The sequence below is a fragment of the Eulemur rufifrons genome, chromosome 9 (genome assembly GCF_041146395.1).
Source record: "Eulemur rufifrons isolate Redbay chromosome 9, OSU_ERuf_1, whole genome shotgun sequence".
NCBI lineage: Eukaryota > Metazoa > Chordata > Mammalia > Primates > Lemuridae > Eulemur > Eulemur rufifrons.
This window is the reverse complement of record NC_090991.1, coordinates 22,802,856-22,813,888: the sequence shown is the minus strand read 5'-3', so window position 1 is coordinate 22,813,888 and position 11,033 is coordinate 22,802,856. Positions and strand designations below refer to the sequence as shown.

The window sequence follows — 11,033 nt, the reverse complement described above, 5'->3', positions numbered from 1 at the left end:
CCTACAATTAGGAAATGTCAATTTCTAATTGTCCTACAATTCCTTAATCTGTCCAGTGCAGTGTGGCCCCAGACTTTCTCTCCTGCCCTTTCTGCACCATGCACACTCTCCAACCAACCAGTTTTCAGTTTCCAAAATTCACCAGACTTTTTCTTGTCCCAGAGCCTTCCAACAAGCTGTTTCCTATTAAAGGATGATGGTTTTTAAAAGGTTAAAATCAGGCCAGGTGTGGCCACTCATTCCTGTAATCCCGGCACTTTGGAAGGCTGAGGCAGTAAGATCACTTGAAGCCAAGAATTTGACACCAACCTGAACAACATACAGAAACCCCCATCTCTACAAAAGTGTGTGTGACATGTACCTGTAGTTCCAGCTACTCAGGAGGCTGAGGAGGGAGGAACACTTGAGCTCAGGAGTTTGAGGTTGCAGTGAGCTATGATTGTGCCTCTATACTCCAGCCTGGGTGACAGAGTGAGACCCCGTCTCAAAAAAAAAAAAAAAAAAAAAAAGTTAAAATTATGATTCTCATATGAATATTTAAAAATATGTGTCAAAGACTTTAACTCATTTAATTAACAAGATAAACAGTAAGATGTTACAACAAGTTCAGAGGTGAATTCAGCCAAATATAATATTGATTATAGACAATCCAAAGGATTCCACTAAAAAACAACTAGAACAGATAAATGGATTCAGCAAGGATATAGGATCAATATGCAAAAATCAATTGTATTTCTACACAATAGCAATGAACACTCCAAAATGAAATTAAGAAAACAATTGCACATGTAATAGCATCAAAGAGAATAAATACTTGGGAATAAATTTAACAAAAGAAACACAATACTTGTTCACTGAAAACTATAAAACATCATTGAAACAAATTGAAGAACTAGATAAATGAAAGATATCCCATGTTGATGAATTAGAAGACAATATTAAGAAGGCAGTACTCCCTCAATTGATCTACAGATTCAATGCAATTGCTACTAAAATCCCAGTGAGCTTTTTTTTTTGCAGAAATTGACAAGAGTGAATCATAAAATTCAGACGGAAATTCAAGAGACCAAGAAGAACAGAAAAAAAAAAAAAACCTTGAAAAAGAAGAACAAAGTTGGAACATCTGTATTTCTTGATTTCACAACTTAGTACCAAGCTACAGCAATCAAGATAGTATGATAGGGGCATAAGGATAAACATATTGATCAACAGAACAGAATTGAGAACCCAGAAATAAGCCCTTACACTTATTTATAGCCAGTGATTTTTAACAAGGGTGCCAATACAATTCAATGGGGAAGGAATATTCTTCTTAGGAAACGGTGCTGGAACAACTGGATACCCATTTGCAAAAGAATGAAGCTAAACCCATCCTTACACCATACACAAAAATTAACTCAATGGGGACTTCAAACAACACACATGTTTATTAGTAATCAGGAAAGCTGAAATAAATTTATGAACAGATGAAAATTTGGTCAATATCCACAAGGCAATAATTAATTGTATCCCACCAGACAAAATTCCCTTGCATTTCTACAGATAAGAATTATTTGCATTGTTATAAGTTTTCTGTAATTCACAAGATCCTAAAATAATACAAGGACGATGAAAGGCACAAACTCCTTTATAATCAGATAATCCAGAAGGGTGCCCTAGAATGGACACCAGTGATCTATTTTTTTTTTGGTAGGGGTGGAGAGAGTTCATTTCAAAATCTTTCACAATTTTTCTCAACATTCCTCTTGGAGGGCTCTCCCCCCACTCGGTCCCTAGCAAACCTCACTCTGCAGACCTCAGCTGAAATGGCCATTCCTAAGGGAGGCCTTCCCTGCCTCCCAAACCCAATTTAGGATTTCCTGTTATTTTACAGGCCATCTTGGGCATTTCCTTCAGATCACTTATTACAGTTTGTAATTTGAGATTTGTTTGTGTGGTTATTTCTCTACTATCTAGCTATCATGGGAACACATCTCCATTTTGCTCACCATTATATTTCCATTGTCTTGCCCTGGGGTTTAGTAGGCACTCAATAACTATGCATCAATTTCATCAATCAATCCACCCACAAATCAACAAACTGATGATGAATTCTACCCCAGCACCTGGTGACCGGCATCATCTGTGAATCGCAATTTGAGGGGGAAAACTCAGTTTTCAGTTTGGGCTTCACCCTAAATTTTATCTTATGGAAAGTTTAATATCTGATTCATAAAAGAAGAGCTTGTATACTTTTCTTAAAGATTTTAAATTTGATTTGTTTAATTTTATTATTAACAGAGAAGGGAAGTTTGATTCTCCTGATATTTTAATTGGATCTTTTTCTCCATAGGAATTTCAGGTCAAGTTATTTATATGGGTGGAGAAAAGGCTATTGATGAAACTAAAATTAGTCGTTTTGTTTTCCTTTTCTTAATAATTTCTTTTTACCCAGAGCCACACCCAAGAAGCCTTGTGCAAGTGGACTCCTAAAATTAGTCTTAAAAACGAAGGACACTGTACACAAATATTCATTGCAACTTTACTTGTAATAGTCCAAAACTGGAAACAATCCAAATGTCCTCAGTGGGTGAATGCTTAAATAGACTCTGGTATATCCATACCATGGAATACTATTCAGCCCTAAAAAATAACAAGCTTTTGTTACACACAACTTGGGTGGATCTCAAAGGCTTAATGCTGAGTGAATAAAAACCAATATCAAAGATCACATACTATCTGATTCCATTTATGTATTAGTGTAAAAATGTGGGAGAAGGTATGGTAGAGCTATATGCTTGTTATGGTGGTGGCTGCACAGATCTACGCATGTGACGAAACTCATAGAGCTATACAGCCAAAATAAATGCATGTAAAAACTGGTAAAATTTTAATAAGTCTTGTTTTGTTAATAATATTGTATTACTGTCAATTTCCTAGTTTTGGTGATTGTACTAAAGTTTTATAAGATGTTATCATTGGCGGAAGTTGGGTGAAATTTGCACACAAACTATACTATTTTTCAGTTTCTATGTGAGTCTAAAGTTATTTTAAAATAAATAATTAAAGTAAAAAACAAAAGATTTTTTAATTTTATTTTTAATTTACTAGCATGATTTTTCTTTTTTTGAGACAGAGTCTCACTCTGTTGCCCAGGCTAGAGTGAGTGCCGTGGCGTCAGCCTAGCTCACAGCAACCTCAAACTCCTGAGCTCAAGGGATCCTCCTGTCTCAGCCTCCCGAGTAGCTGGGACTACAGGCATGCACCACCATGCCCGGCTAATTTTTTCTATATATATTTTTTAGCTGTCCATATAATTTCTTTCTATTTTTAGTAGAGATGGGGTCTCGCTCTTGCTCAGGCTGGTCTCGAACTCCTGAGCTCAAACGATCCGCCCACCTCGGCCTCCCAGAGTGCTAGGATTACAGGCGTGAGCCACTGCGCCCGGCCGATTTTTCTTTTTTTTTGAGACAGGGTCTCACTCTATCACCCAGGCTAGAGTGCAATAGTGGCATCATCATAGCTCACTGCAACCTCAATCTCCTGGACTCAAGCAATCCTCCCTCAGACTCCCAGGTTGCTGGGACTAGAAGCATGCATCACCATGCCTAGCTAATTTTTCTTACTTTTCCTAGAGACAGGGTCTCACTAAGTTTCCCAGGCTGGTCTTGAACTCCTGGCCTCAAGCAATCCTCCCACCTCCCCTCCCAAAGCGCCACGATTACTGGCATGAACCACTGCACCTGGCCAAATTTTATTTTAAAAAAATTCTTTTTATTCATATTCATGGGGTCCAAGAATCATTCTGCTACACTGATGTATTGTGGTGAAGTCAGGGCAAAAGATTCTTCATGCTCTGATAAAATTATTTCTCTCATCACTCTTGTAACTTAAAGTGTTTTATGGTCTTCAAAATCAATAGTTGGAGTAACAAAGTTGTATACCTTAATATCACACAATTTCTAAGCATTAACTCTTTATGTGAGATTCTTGAGGGTGCCCTGAGACTAGAATAGAAGCAGTGATCAAAGTGGAACCACCTGTGGGCTGTCAGAGACAGAACGGGCTAGTCTTTGGGCTCCTCTGTCCTTGGAAACTCAAGGAGAGAAGCTCTCAAGGAAGGACAAAGAAGGGGCTTGCTACATAGGAAATAATAATCTTAAAAACAATAGCTATCATTTCGTTCTCCTCTGTGGCTTTGGCAAATTACCTAACTTCTCTAGACCTTGGTTTGCTTATCTATAAAATGGAGATAACACCTACCTCACAGGTTTGTTTTGAGGATTAAATTAGTTACTACATATATTTACACTCTTACAACACTCCCTGGCACATAATAAATGCTAATGAAAATGTTAGTCATTCCAAGTACTGTATTTGGTGCTTTACATACATCATTTCTAATCATCACAACTACCCTCCCAGGGAGAAATCATCAATCTCCTTTTTACAGGTGTGCAAACTCATTCAGAGGTTAAATGACACCTGCAGCTAAGTGAGTTAGTAATGTTAGTGCAGAAGGTAAGTTTTGAGCTTTGGCATTGACATCCTGGTTACTGATCCTGTCTTTTATTTTTTTATATTTTGTTCATTGTGAATTTTGGGGGCAGGAATTTTGATTTAATATTTGATTAAAATATTATTTATCTTGATTACTGAGTTTCTTGGTGTCCCCTTAAGTTTTGTACCCAAGGCTAGTGCCTCATGTATCATAGCCTGTTCCCAACCTGCCCATAGTAAGGGCTTATGGTCACTATTGTGAAAATAATTACTGTTGTATCAAGAAGAACAAGATGTAAAGAACAATCACAGGTTTTAGAGTCAGGCAAACTTGGGTTCCAGCCACTGACCTCAGGGGGTGGAAAAAAAAACCAAGCAAGGCCTGGCAAGGAGGGGAAGGGCTGGTATTTTCCAGGGAAGGGGCAGACTTCCGAGTACCTGCCAGGTGTGCAGACAGAGGGGCTGGCGCATTCTGGCCTGGGCTGAGCCTGCAGGGAGATGGGGGAGCTGGTTCCAGTGGGCAGAGAGGGGCCAAGTCTGGGAGAGAGAAGAAAGGGGGAGGGGGGCTCCCTGAAAGGATCACATGACTCACCGAGGAGTATGCTGGCTCAGGCGCGTCTGGGTCCTGGCGAATAGAGAGCAACCCCTCAGAAAGATGACTTGCCCTGTGCCAGAAGCTTCCAGGATTCTGCAAAGAATGTAGGAACCTGAATGGAGGTTCAACTCCTAATCCTCAGCGTCATCATGCAAAGGGTGAAACGCACCTGTGTCACCTCCACAGTGCCTGGATCCACGGCAATGCATTGACCTGGAGCAGGACTCAGTGCAAATCAATGCACAGGGCCAATTGTGCAAAGATTGTTAATTTCAACAATGGCAGCAGAGCATGAAAGCAAGAGCAGGGCCCCATGTGACTGCAGAGGTCACATGCTCATGCCACCAACCGTGATCTGGAGCTCAAGGCACAGTAACCAAACTGCAGCAGGGGCATCCCTGTTCAGGATGCAGGGAGAGTGGGAGCCCCAGGCTCCTACCGCATCTCCCCACCTCTGCCGGGCCCTGGAATTTCCCCGCCCTGAATTTAACCCCGGGCCCACTTTCTCCCAGCTGTCACTCATTGTGCTGAATTCTGGTCTTTCCCGAAGCTTTGCCCTGCCTCCCAGCTCTCTGGGGCCCCGAGAAAGCCCTGGTGCTCCAGGCCACAGTATAGATTTGCTATAAGAGCCTTGGAGGAAACACAGGGTCTGCTCCATGGAAACTACACTGGGCACATCAGCAACTTGAGTGGCTTCTTTGGGTCCCTGACAGTCGGGATCTCAGACCCGAAGGAGGCAAGAATCAGAACCCCGAGCGGGTAACAAGAAAGAGTCTAGGAGTGGGGAATGGAAGATCCTTTGAGTCTCAAGTGACAGAAACCTCCCTCGAAATACCCTAGAGAAAACCAAAGGTAGTTTCTAGACTCACATTTGCAGAGAGAATGGCAGGGGCAAAGCACAGGGAAAACCAGCCCCAGGACAAGCAACTCCACAGGATCCTCGTGTCCGCTTCATTTGCTCTTGGCAGGTGGACCAAGACACAGCTGCCCTCACAGAGCCTTCCCCTCCTGAGGGAACTGCTGCTCTTCCCTTCATTATAACCTGAAAAGTCCTCGGGACAGACCCCCAATTGTCTGACTAGGGGGTTGGGTCCATACCTATGGCCAAAGAGCAGACACTGTGATTGGCAAGACTCCTCCCTCCCCCACAGAACCTGATAGCTACAAGGGCAGAGCAGTCCCATCCGAGAGAAGAGCATCTTTCCAGAAGAAAGGAGGGTGCTGGAAAAAACAAACACATGCCCCCTACTTTACTTAAAAAAAAAAAAAAAAAGCCTCTAGATCAGGCATTGTTCTAAAGTACTGATAACCATGCTCAATGTTAATTGCACTCTTGAGCATTTACCCTAGAGCAATGCAGACTTACATTCACACAAAAAGCAGTTCATGAATGCTAATGGCGACTTTATTTGTAACAGCCCAAAACTGGAAACACCCTGATGTCCTTCAATGGATAAATGATGAAACAAATTCTGGTATATCCACACCATGGAACACTACTCAGCAATAAGAAGAATGAACTATTGATAAAAACCTGGATGCATCTCCAGAGAATTAGACTGAGTGGAAAAAAGCCAGTCCTAAAAAGCGACTATATGACTCCATTTATATAACATTCTCGTAATGACAAAATTATAGAAATGGAGAACAGATTAGTGGTTGCCAGGAATTGAGGAAGGGGTGCCGTAGGAGGGAGGTGGCTGTGGCTATAAAAGGGTTACAGGAGGGGTCCTTGTGGTGAAGGAACTGTTCTGTATCTTAATTATATCAATGTCAATGTCCTCTACTATAGCCTACTGTAGTTTTGCAAGATGTTACCATTGGGAGAAACTGGAGTCAAAGTCAAAATAGAAAGGCAAATCTCTAAATTTAAAATGTTTTATTTCGGAAGCAAGAAATGCAATCTGGGTCATACACACTGGTCTTTAGTATGTCCAAAGAACAAAGAGAAGGTTAAAGGTTTTCTTAAAAAGAGAAATGTTACGTATTGCTCTTTGAGAAAGTTCACTGGTACTAGTACAGTCTTGGGAACTGGCAAGTTCTGAGTGGTGGGTGATGGCAATGGATAAAACTAGTCTTAGAGTTGCAGCAGGCTGTTTCAGTAGCTATTAGATAAACCTGGTGTCAGGTTTCAGCAGCCGGGCTTGCAGAGAGTTACATTCTTGGAGCAGCGTTACATACCCTGAATGCGTTTTCCCCCTGGCCTCTCAGCTCTGTTTTAGTTGGGTATGATAAGAACGACCCAACTGAATGATCAATTCAACTTTTATCCTGGGTAAAGGGTACACTACATGGGATCTCTCTGTAATGATTTCTTACAGTTGTATGTGAATTTGTAAATGGCTCCGTAAGCAAGAAAATGGTTTTTTAATAGCATTTTTAGTTCCTTTATGTTTCAAATGAATTTTCAGTGTTTACATTGTGCTACAGCTGGCTGCTCTAAGTGGCTTTGAATTGGTGATACTGTAGACAGTGAGTTTTGTCTCAGCACCGGTCACTTAGCAACAGCAGTTTCAAAGCAGGCAGAAACGAAAATAGCTCTGGGTAAGATCTGATGACCAAAAGTTTGTAACTTCCTGCTGTACAGAAGCATTTCTTTTCAGTTTCTTTCCTAGAAATCGCAGAATCTCCTTGTAGCCACAAGATAATTACAAAGCCTTACACCACTTGTTTGTCCAGAGAAGACAAGATAAGCAACACCCTACCAGAGACCACGCCAAGGACCCACTCAGCAGCTTATTCCCCACATCCCACCTGCACATTAGGCTGAAAGAATGATCAATATGAACCCCTAGCTCATTATACTACTAAAATTCCCACCCTGGGAGGGACTTATCCACCATTTTTTGATCACGGGATGTATGTACTAGCATGATTTCTCACTGCCCTTGCATGCACCCCAACATGTAATGATGCTCACTCCCCTCATGCATTATTCATTTCACCTGCAGAAAACCCCCCTGGCCCTGTTTGTCAGGGAGGCAGATTTGAGGCTGTCCGTACCTCCTACCTCCCAGTCCATGCGTCTTCTGCAATAAATCCTTTCTTCTTTGACAATCCTTGTCTCAGTGATTGGCTTTTGTGCAATGAGCAACAGTGAACCCCCCTTGTGGATTCGTTAACAAATCTACAATTATCTCAAAATAAAAAGTTTAATTTAAAAATGTTAATGACCATGCTTATCTACACATTATTTGTCCACTATAGACACACCCAAAATATGCATCAAATTTTATCATTTCCATGACTTTGTCTTAAATGGTGAGCTCTAGTATCAGACAGACCTTGGTTCGAATCCCAGCTCTGCCCTCTACTAAGCTGTGCGGGCACACAGCAAATACTAGCAAATTACTTTGCTGCTCTATGTCTCCATAACCTCATCTGGAAAAAGTTGGTTGATTGTGCCTATTTCACAAGACCGTAGTTAGAACTTAATTATAAAATATTTTTAAAACACATAAAACAGTAAGTAGCCCATGTCTCACTACAACTATTTACTATTCCTATTATTTGCACCTACATCTGGCTGGAATCTTCTTCATCTTTTCTCTGCCTTTTGAAGCAGTGTACAGTCTCTGTCCAATTTCTGAGACCCAGGTCAAAGGCTATCCTTTCCATAAATTTTTCTCATCATCCCAATCCAAAGGGATCTATCTCGTCCTCCTCTAAAATCCTCACTGGACACAAAGGCTCCACAGCTCTGGGTGGCAGAACTTCCTCAGTCCTCTATCTCTGCCTTAACTACAATAAAGCATCTTTACTACTATTTACGTTGTCCTTCTGTAACAAGTACCTAGTTTAACTAAAGGCAACAAGCCTCTTCTTGTGTTAGGAACTATTGCTTTTGCTTTCAGCAAACTTAAAAAGAAAATAAATCCATCCTCATGGTCCAAAGAAAGGATTATCAGTTAGCTTTTGCTGCATAACAAATCACCCCAAAACACAGTGGCTTAAAACAGCAAACCTCTATTATTCTCACAATTCTGTGGGCTGGATGGATAGTTTTGGTCTGAGCCAGCTCAGCTAGGGTTTGATGGTCTAGGATGACCTCTCAGCTGGGAAAGCTAGGATATCTAGGCATCTTTCTCTCCATGTGGCCTCTCCTCCTTTGGGAGGTTAGCATGGGCTGGCACTCATGGTGGTACAAAGGTTTCCAGCAGCAAAATAGTGCAAGTCTCAATGCACCAGCACTTTTCAAGTCTCTCTTTTCATCATATTTTTAATTGTCTCATTGGCCAACGAGAGTCACATAGCCAAAACCAGACTCAGTAGGGGAAGGGACTTCCCAAGGGCATGCACAGTGGTTGGTAGGAATTATTGCACGCATTTTTGCAAACAATCTACTAAAGAAAAGGACAAGTTAAATAATTAAACCAAGACCTAATTTCAAATAGTTAATTTGAGTTAGGAGAAATGTTTGGTGCAAAATTGAAACCTCTTTGACTTGGTATCACCAAAGACAAATATAGTGGCTGGTATACAGGAATGGTCAGAACATATTTAAGGGACCCCATCTCTTTGCAACCCCAGAGCAGTTTCAATTGCATGGCATAGAGTAGACTTTTCCCATGGGCCCCTTTAAGGGGATTTGTCTTGTTTGGATTTGTCTTGTTTCTCTAAGGAGGGTCTGGGTCCAGTCTTACAGATGTCAGGTGAAACAAGAAGATGAGTTGGTAGGCTCTGTTATTGCTTGTATTATTTAAGAAGAAAGGTTCTCTCATGCAATAGACCATTTAAGATTATGCACAGGGAAGAAGTGCGCATGATTATTGCCAATCACAGATATGTATGGAAAGGACTGATAAGGACATATGGGAGATGGTGGAGCCCAGGGACTCTCCTCACCAGCCACACTGTCTCTTTGGGTCATGGTCAGGCTTGCCCCTAGCATTTACAGGGCCCAAGGCAAGCATCCAAAAGGAGGCGCCCATGTCAGGTGTGCCAATATTTTAAACTTATAAATGAAGCTAACAAACAAATTTAAGAGTAAAATGAATTGCTCAATATTGCAACCATGTGCCACTATTGTATATACAGCGCTCCCCCCTTATCCATGGGGGACACATTTTGAGACCCCCAGTAGATGTCTGAAACCTTAGATAGTACTGAACCCTGTACTAGCATGAATTTCTTTTTGTTTCCTTCCCTCCCTCCTTCCTTCCTTCCTTTCCTTCCTCTCTTTTTCTTTTTTTTTGACAGGGTCTCACTCTGTTGCCAGGGCTGGAGTGCAGTACTGGGATCATCATAGCTCACTGCAACCTCAAACTCCTAGACTCAAGCCATCCTCCCGCCGCAGCTTCCCAGAGTGGTAGGATTACAGGCGTGAGTCACTGTGACTGGTCTCTCATTCATTCTGCACAATACCATGGATAGAAGATTCATTCTTGCGGTAGATCTTAGCAATTTCAATGTACAAATTTTCTTCTTTCCTTATTAAGTTGAGAATTTTCATCTTTTCACTCAAAGGAAGCACTTTCCAGTTCTCTTTGGGTTATCCAAATTGACAGAATCACTATTCTTACACCTTGGGGCTATTATTGAGGGGGAAAAAAAAAAACAGTTACTACAATATAAGCACAGTCGACATGATAACCAAGACAGTTACTAAGTGACTAACAGGTGGGTAGCATGTACAGGGTGGATACGTTGGACAAAGGTTCCAGGTGGGTTGCGGATGGTGTGAGATTTCATCATGCCATGCAGAACAGGACACAATTTAAAACGTGAACTGTTTATTTCTGAAATTTTCCATTTAATATTTCGGGGCTGTGGTTGACTTCGGGCAAGAGAAACCACGGAAGGGGAAACTGCAGATAATGGGGGACTCCCGTGTTGCAATCATGCTATCTGAGAGGAAGAACTGGCAAGTTAATCGGCTTATCTTTCCAGGCTTCTAAACATTTCTGTTGCCCAACTCCTCCCTGCAGCCCAGAGAGTCTGTCTCCAGTGTCAGCAGTGG

At 41.5% G+C, this 11,033-nt stretch overlaps 1 long non-coding RNA gene across 1 annotated transcript; it reads right to left on the bottom strand.

The window, feature by feature from the left end:
• Positions 1-366: 366 nt before the first annotated feature.
• Positions 367-6,292, bottom strand: LOC138391382 (uncharacterized). Its single transcript, XR_011234843.1, has 3 exons — positions 5,944-6,292; positions 5,072-5,167; positions 367-483 (listed from the first exon to the last, which is right to left on the bottom strand). It is a non-coding gene; the product is annotated as an uncharacterized lncRNA (long non-coding RNA).
• Between the last annotated feature and the right edge of the window lie 4,741 nt (positions 6,293-11,033).